An 8,292-nucleotide genomic window follows, 5' to 3' on the forward strand; every position below is an offset into this window, starting at 1 on the left:
TATCTCTCACCTTGACCGCCTTTGATGGTTTTTGTAGTTTTAGAGGAAAACAGAGAGGTTCCAAGCAGCAATCGCACACTGAGATTTTGCCGCTGGCCCGGGCTGGGAGTGCCCGGTTTGCCTGTACCTCTTTCAGAGGTGGCGCGCGTCTGGGGCACTGAGAACAGGGTGCTGGTCCATAAACACCAGGTTGGGCTTTTGCGCACCCCTGTCAGGGGAGAGTTCGGGGTGCGCGGCTTAGGCTTTAAAACAATGGCGCGGGTCAAAGAGCGCCGGCCAGGCCTTTGTAACTCAGGGGAGCATGAAGGATGTGTGCGCCCATCTCAAGCATTGTAGTAGGGCTTGCGCGTGGCTCCCATCCCCTCACAGGAACTAGAACCCATACATTCTCGGGTGCGCTGGTGGCTTAGGGACCAAGAGCTGGTTTCTCTGCCGCACTCTCTCTGCCTCAGCGCCGGGGAGGCTGTCCTGGGACCAGGGACTTAAGCCCCTGTCCCTAGCTGCCCCGATTCTCACAATTTCCCCCGCGATCCTTTGCTCTTTTGGAGTGCTTTCAACCAGTCTCCAACTTAATGCTGGTCTCCAGATGCAGGGCACTCTCGCTTGAATTGGGGTATTACTTTCCAACAGGTCGCCTCTGGTGGCTCCCTCCCCCTTTTGTTTATCTTCCCCTATCAGTCCGCCTTTCCCATTCCGCTTTACCTGCCCACTGGCGTTTTCTGCCCCTGTAGAGTTCCAGACGTGTATAATTCTGATCTCAGGCTGATTTCATGGGTGAATGGAGTTCTTTGGTAGGTAATCAGCTCACTTTGAGGTAGCGGCTGAAAAGGCGCCTCCTCCTACTCCCCCGCCATCTTGTCCCCCCCAATATAATGCTTTTAAAATGAGTCCATACTTAAGTGACCATCAATATACCATAGACTTCTATCATCATAAGATGTTATATGTGAAAATAATGGTAAACAAAAGTAAAAAAAAAAAACCCTATAACAGATACATAAATAATTTAAAGGATTCCAAGCACATCACTAAAGAAAGCCATTAAACCACAAGAGACAATAACAAGGCAAACATAAAGGACAGGGAAGAATTACAAAACAACCACAAAACCAAAAATAAAATTACAATAAGTACATATCTACTGATAATTACTTTGAATCTAAGTGAAATAAATGCTCCAATTAACAGACAGGGTGTTTGACATACATGAAAAACATTTCTCCAAGGAAGATGTACAGATGGTCAACAGGCACTATAAAAAGATGATCAACATCAGTCATCATCAGGGAAATGTAAATTAAAAGCACACACTCATCAGAATGGCTAAAACACACACAGACACACCCACACAGAGAAACCAAGTGTTGGCTAGGATGTGAAGAAAAAGGAAATCTCATGCATTGTCAGTGGGAATGTAAATTGGTGCAGCCAGTGTAAAAAACAGTATAAAGTTTCCTCAAATACTAAATACTAAAAAATATAATACCATATGATCCAGTAATTCCACTACTGGGTATTTACCCAGTGGAAAAACACTAATTTGAAAAGATATATGCACTCTTATGTTTATTACACATTATTTTTCAATAGCCAAGTTATATAAGTAGCCCAAGCATCCATCCATTATATATTATATATTACATATATATATATATATATATATATATATATATATATTTCTCATCCATATAAAAGAATGAAATCTTGCAATTTGCAGCAATGCGATAGTGAAATTAGGTGTTCATTTATTTGGATGCTGAATACTGCAATAATCCATTGCTAAGTAGTAATATTAGACTGACAAAAATTTCTATTATACAGGAATCCTTTCCCCAAGTGATTCCTGAAAAACTATACACTACTGAGCACATATCTTAATTACTTCCTTGGGGTTCTTTGCCCCTGTGATCTCAGCCAAGTAAACAATACTATTTATTCCTCTTCCTTACTTTCTTATATTCTCATTTTAGAGACAAAGGAGAGTCTACTCCAGGAGTAGATTCATTTTCTCTTTGCTAGTGTCTGCTTTTTGACCTCAGGTAACAGTGTCAGTAACAATGCCCTTATTTCTCTTTATATGTATGTGTCCATTGATCTTTCAAGAAGAGGCTCTATGGAATATAGAGCAATATTTTTATGGCTCTTTTATAATAAATACATAATTGAATAAAGTTTTCTGTTGTTTATTAGATTTAAGTGAAGCTAATATGATTATTTTTCAGTATTTTACTAGACAGGTATATGTATATGTTTCTCTTATGCCAGTTAATTGAATGAATTATTTGCACATAGATCCAAAACTACCAATTTGTTCACTCTCTGTAATGGAGGAAGTGTTAACTTGAAAGCAATGTTACTTGAATTTCATGCAAATATTTTCAATAATTCTGTCCTTTTCCAATATATGAATGTTATTATGTAGACAAAATGTGTCATACAACACATAGTTCAATTAAATTTTCAGAAAGTATAAGCCAATTTAAAAATAATTAGAAAATTAAAATATGGATGATGTTTATTGTGAGTATACCAACACAATCCATTTTAAAGTGGCCAAATGCACTTTCATTCTCCTGCCTATTCTATATTATGATCATGCTTAAGGAATTTCTTTGGCAATAAAGATCTGATAGATGGAATCTTCTGACAAAGCCCCAAGCATGCTACAACATGTATGGAGTCATTATCTCAGTTCAGAATGGAAATTTCTGTTCTCAATTTTCAAAATAGGGGAGATATATGCATTTTTGAAGGTAGAGGTAACAAAAATGGGAGTAGTCAAGGTTCCAGACCATGGAAATATATTAAATAAGCAAATGGTGAAAATTCTAAAGAAGACAGGAAGAAAATACTAATATAGGCATAAGAAAAGGGTGAAGGTTTAAATTTTAAGTGATTATATGGTTCAGAAAGGAATTTGCTCTTTTTGCATGTTTTAGGTTGGCACCCAGGAAAGATGATGATGGTATAGATTTCTATTCAGTTTCATAGATGCAATGAAAAGTAATGGTTATTCCTAATGCCAGCTCCTTTGGTGGATTTTTCCTGTTGGGCTTCTCTGAGCAGCCTCTGCTAGAGATGACCCTTTTTGCTATCATTGTGGTTTTCTACTTGCTGACTCTGCTTGGCAATATGGCCATCATTATACTGGCTCATCTGAATCCCTGGCTCCACACCCCAATTTATTTTTTTCCTCATCCATTAGTCTTTAATGGACCTCTGCTATACCACCAGCACAGTCCCCCAGCTGCTGTTTAACCTGCAGGGCCCAGAAAAGACAATAAGCTATGGTGGCTGTGTTGGTCAGCTGTATGTGTCCTCGGCGATGGGTTCCACAGAATGCATCTTCCTCACAGTCATGGCTGTGGACTGCTATATGGCAGTATGCCGGCCACACCTCTTTTGGCAACTGGCAGCGACCACTTGGCTGACTGGCTTGGTTAGCTCACTGGTACAGACTGTGCTCACCACACAGGTTCCCCTTTGTGGAAGGAACATCATAGACCATGTCTTCTGTGAAGTACCAGTTCTCAAACTCGTTTGTGTGAATACCACATTTAATCTAGTGGAACTCTTCCTGGTCAGTGCACTTTTACTTTTTGTGCCTCTCATTCTCATTCTTATTTCTTACAGCTGCATTGTCCAGGCTGTGTAGAAGATCAAATCTGCTGAAGGTCGCCAAAAAGTTCTAGGGATTTGCTCTTCCCATCTGGTGGTGGTGGTTCTTTTCTATGGCACTGCTATGGCCACTTACCTGCAGCCCCCTGCAGATACCTTCCAGATCCAGGACAAGTTCATGGCCTTACTTTACTCTATGGAATTGTCGCTCCAACTCTACATCCCTTCATCTACACGTTATGTAACAAAGATGTGAAAGGGGCACTAATGAAGATGATAGGGAAAGATTTTTAAAAAGGAATATGAAGAGATTTTAGAAACTGGAGAATTGCTTAATGCAAATGATTCATGAGATGTTTTTAATTCTGAAGAAATGATCAAGTTTATTTTATTTCTGAGTAGCCTATCTCCTGTATCAAAATGCATTTTATAATGTTATGTTTTTACAGCTTATTTACAAGGAATAGGCAAATGAGTTTAGCCACATCTACCTTCACTCTACTATCTACTGGCTACATAACAATGCTCAACTTGTAATTTCTTTTGTTGTCATTATTATTTTAAATGGACATGAAAATACCCATTCTATTGAGTTGAGAGTCTATTCTGAAGATGGAGCTAGACAAAGTAATGTTTTATAACCTGAAAATATAAAACATAAGTTATCTTACATAAAATTTGGAGGTATTACTATTAGTTTTAGATAGTTTATTTAAAAGTATATAATCTTCAAGTCAGTAGGGGCCTTAGAGTATAGCTGGCTTTATCTAGTATAAAAATCTCTGTCAAATGCTTTTGAGTAGTAGTCATTCAAGTTTGTATCAAAATTCCCACAAAATCTGTTTTATCCCAAGGTATATACTCCCCAGTTTGAAATATATGTTCATTGAGGTTTTTTTTTTTTTTTAATTAGATTAAGCTGGATATTTTCCTTTTTATGAATTCAATCTTGTTGATTTGGCCTTTGGCTTGCAAAGCCAGAAAAAAAAATCTCTTGAAAATATATTCTTCCCTTTACCTAAACATTTTCAACATATGGGATAAACCACAAATCTTCCTTAATTTATGATGGGATTACACCCAATGAATCCTTTATAAACTGAAAATATTTTAAGTAAAAAATGCACTTTATGCATTTAACCTATTGGACACTATTGGACAACATAACTTAGCCTAACATTCCTTAAGCACACTCAGAACACTTACAATAGCCTACCACTGGGAGAAATCATCTAACACAAAACCCATCTTATAATAAAGTGTTAAATATCTCATGTAGTTTATTTGATACAACACTGAAAGTGAAAAACAGAACGATTGTATGGGTACAGAACAGTTGTGAGTGTATCAGTTCTTTACCCTCATGATCACATGGCTGACTGGGGCTATGCCTTGCCTTCTTGTTCTGCCCAGCACCATGAGACTAATGTACCACATGTTGTTATCCTGATAAATACCAATAAGCTTTGGTGGCTGTGTTGGTCAGCTGTATGTGTCCTTGGTGATGGGTTTTGAAATATGAAATATTTTGAAATATGGTTTCTATGAATCACTCTTGCACCATTGTAAGTTCAAGAATTTGTAAGTCAAATCATTGTAAGTCAGGGATTGTCTGTACTTGTTATAAAACTTCTTTCAATAAATGCATAATCATTTAAACTATTCATTTGGCATCATGATGCCAACTCTTTTCACAATCCTGGTATTTATATTTAAATTTAATTAAAATTTTTGAAAAATATGCTTCAACAAATCAACTTTTTGATCAAGTTGATTTATATGGACATAGTAGGGCAGGCTGAATTTGTATTTTACATTCCATGAATATATTTTACTACCAGCCAACCTGATTTAAAAACTGTTATATTACTTTCTACTTAATTCATATAGGCATTCCTCTCTGTTTTTGTAGAATATAAAATGGTTGTAATATCATTGACAGACAGTATTCTGCCACATCCACTAAAAATAAGCAGTGGTCATTATAAATTATACTCAGACTCCATAGAAATAGTACTTTCAGAACTGTTCATAACTCTGAAGACTACACATATTACTGAAGTCCTTTTGTCACTTTCCCACCAAGTATTCTTTCTCAGTATAGAAACCATTATATTATGTCCCTGTAAAATACACAATAAAGCAAGAAAAAACACTTAAAGTTTTCTTCTGCTTGGCTGCCTCAACCAGAAACATATGAGACATCTGTGAGTCCTCTCTTTTCCCACTTTCCATATCCAATCAACCATTATACCCATGGATATGTCTCCTTATTGTTCCTCAAATTTGTTTACCATCATATGTAGTCTAACTTAAAAGAGTGTCATTTGTTTTCAATAGGCTCTATAAATACTTGCTGACTAATTGAATGATTCAAATAAATAATTTTTAGCTTCAATAAATTGCTTAGGTAACAATGCTATATTAAATAAATAAATAAATAAATAAATAATAAATAAATAAATAATCATCTATATAATAGTGCTATGTTAAACATACTCCTCCTTATATGTCAGCAATAAAAAGTTAAGGGTAAAACTCAATTATTTCATAATTTTGAATTGTATATTAACCATGTTTTTCCTTATCTTATATTGACCTGGGCCTTTGTAGGGAGCAGTAATGGCAGGTAATTTTTTTTTTTTTTTTAAGTCTTTAATGCATTCAAGTTTTTTCCACTAAATATATTATTAAAAGTTGGTTTTGGCATAGAATTCTTAATAGATATAAGAATTTCCTTTTCATTTTTGGTTTTCTGAGATTTAAAAAAATCCCATGTTGCTGTTGCTTTTCCCTGCTTTATATTCTTATATTTACTGTGATTGACTCATCTTTGGAAAGCTTGTATAAACTCTACTTGATAATTATTTTAAAATGTTTACCTGGATTCGTAAATATTCTATTTATGTTTTCATAAATTTTTAATGTTAATAAGTGCTTGTTATTATTCTGAAATACAATTCTGATGATCAGTGAAGAATACCCTAGAACAATCTACTTCTGAAGACAATTCAAACGAGAGAGAGAGAGAGATTACAATGGGGGCTTACAGGCAATGCAAAACTGACCATATTGAGAGGAACTTATTCCCAGAGGAAGTTGCATTTAATATAAAACCTGTATAGGACAGTGGAATGAGTTTTGGTGCAAGAGGAAATTTGTGAAATTACAGGGCTATGAGCTATGTTCCTTAGGCAAAAAAAGTAGTCTCATAGGTTGGTGGCTCAATGATATCATTAGAAATCATTTAAGTATGGAGGGGAGAGGGACTTTACATAAGATAAATCATCCTGGATGGTTTATATAAAATAAATCTAATGTCTAAGGTATACCTACAATTTTGAGTGGGAATCTGGGAATAGAGAAAGGATGGTAAGTGATCAAGAAATTAGGCTCAGAGGGAAGCATGGTCCATAATATCTGAAAGACAAATGGAAGGAGAAAGTCATCCATGTAGAGGGCTACTGAGAATTGTGGATGGAACTGCTTTGAGCATACTGTAGGGATGTTGCCACTCTCAGAGATGCATTTAAACAGAGACAGAGTTGGGAGAAATTATCCTGATGGCTTTCCTTCTAAATTTGTTCATGTCATCCTGGTGCTTTGAATTGCTTAGATTCAGGAGCTCCAAATAGAAGTCAGTAAGAAGGTAAATCTGAGATACAGTCCATAGGGATCAGCTTTCCTGCAACTGCCCCTCAGAACAATGTATTACTTAAAATATAACTCATGGGAAAGTTTACTAGTTACCAAGCACATTTAGATATAGCCTTAAGAAAAACACATACTGGCAACAGGTCTCTGGGGGTGAGCAGAATATACGGCCTTGAAGCTGAGCAGCTGGGGATGCCTGGCTCACTCAATGAGAAATGCTGCCTGCTTCATGGAAGCTGAGTAGCTGGGAATGCCTGGCCTGCTCAGGGTGGAATGCCGCCTGCTTCATTTTTCCGTTATCTCTCCTTTCTCCTCCCAAAAGTGCCTGTGGCTATTTAGATAAGTCCTTTGAATATGCTTGTTCAACTCTAAACTTTATACTGCTTGTACAGACATATTTTGCCCTCCTTCTTGTTTATCTACAAGGCATGTGACTAATGTTTGGCCTTCTTCTGCTCTTCTGTTGGTTACTGTTTCTTTCTAATAAAAGCGGGACTGAGGAGTTGCTCAGGGCAACAGTCTTATTTTCTACCGTTGTCGCCTGCTGCCTTTCTCTTGCAGCTGACTTGTCTGTGCCTCATTTTTCTCACCATCACCGACTGGGAGCAGCATTTCCCTAGCTGGGAGGAGAGATTAAAGAAGGGTAGGTAATTGACATAAGACCACGTGGAAAAACAGTTTTCCGTTGTGGCCCACCAATCTGGCATTTCCACCAACAGTGTATGAGGATTCCTTTTTCTTCCCATCTTCTCCAACACTTGTTTTTTCTTGTCTTTTTGATTCTCATAATTCTGACAGGTATAAAGTATTATCTCATTGTGGTTTTGATTTGCATTTCCCAGATGGAATATGATGGTGAACAGCTTTTCAGGTGTTTCTATGTTTTTGGAGAAATTGTTCCTCATATTTCTGCTCATTTTTAAATTGGGTTATTTGGCTTTTGGGTATTGAGTTGTATAAGTTCTTTCTAAATTTTGGATACTGACCCTTTCTCAGATAAGTCATTTGCAAATGTCTTCT

At 36.8% G+C, this 8,292-nt stretch overlaps 1 pseudogene; it reads left to right on the forward strand.

The window, feature by feature from the left end:
* The first annotated feature begins 3,006 nt into the window (after window positions 1-3,006).
* On the forward strand, window positions 3,007-3,912 carry LOC132028146 (putative olfactory receptor 2B8; annotated as a pseudogene).
* The last annotated feature ends 4,380 nt before the right edge of the window (window positions 3,913-8,292 follow it).

This window comes from Mustela nigripes, chromosome 12, assembly GCF_022355385.1.
Source record: "Mustela nigripes isolate SB6536 chromosome 12, MUSNIG.SB6536, whole genome shotgun sequence".
Classification (NCBI taxonomy): domain Eukaryota; kingdom Metazoa; phylum Chordata; class Mammalia; order Carnivora; family Mustelidae; genus Mustela; species Mustela nigripes.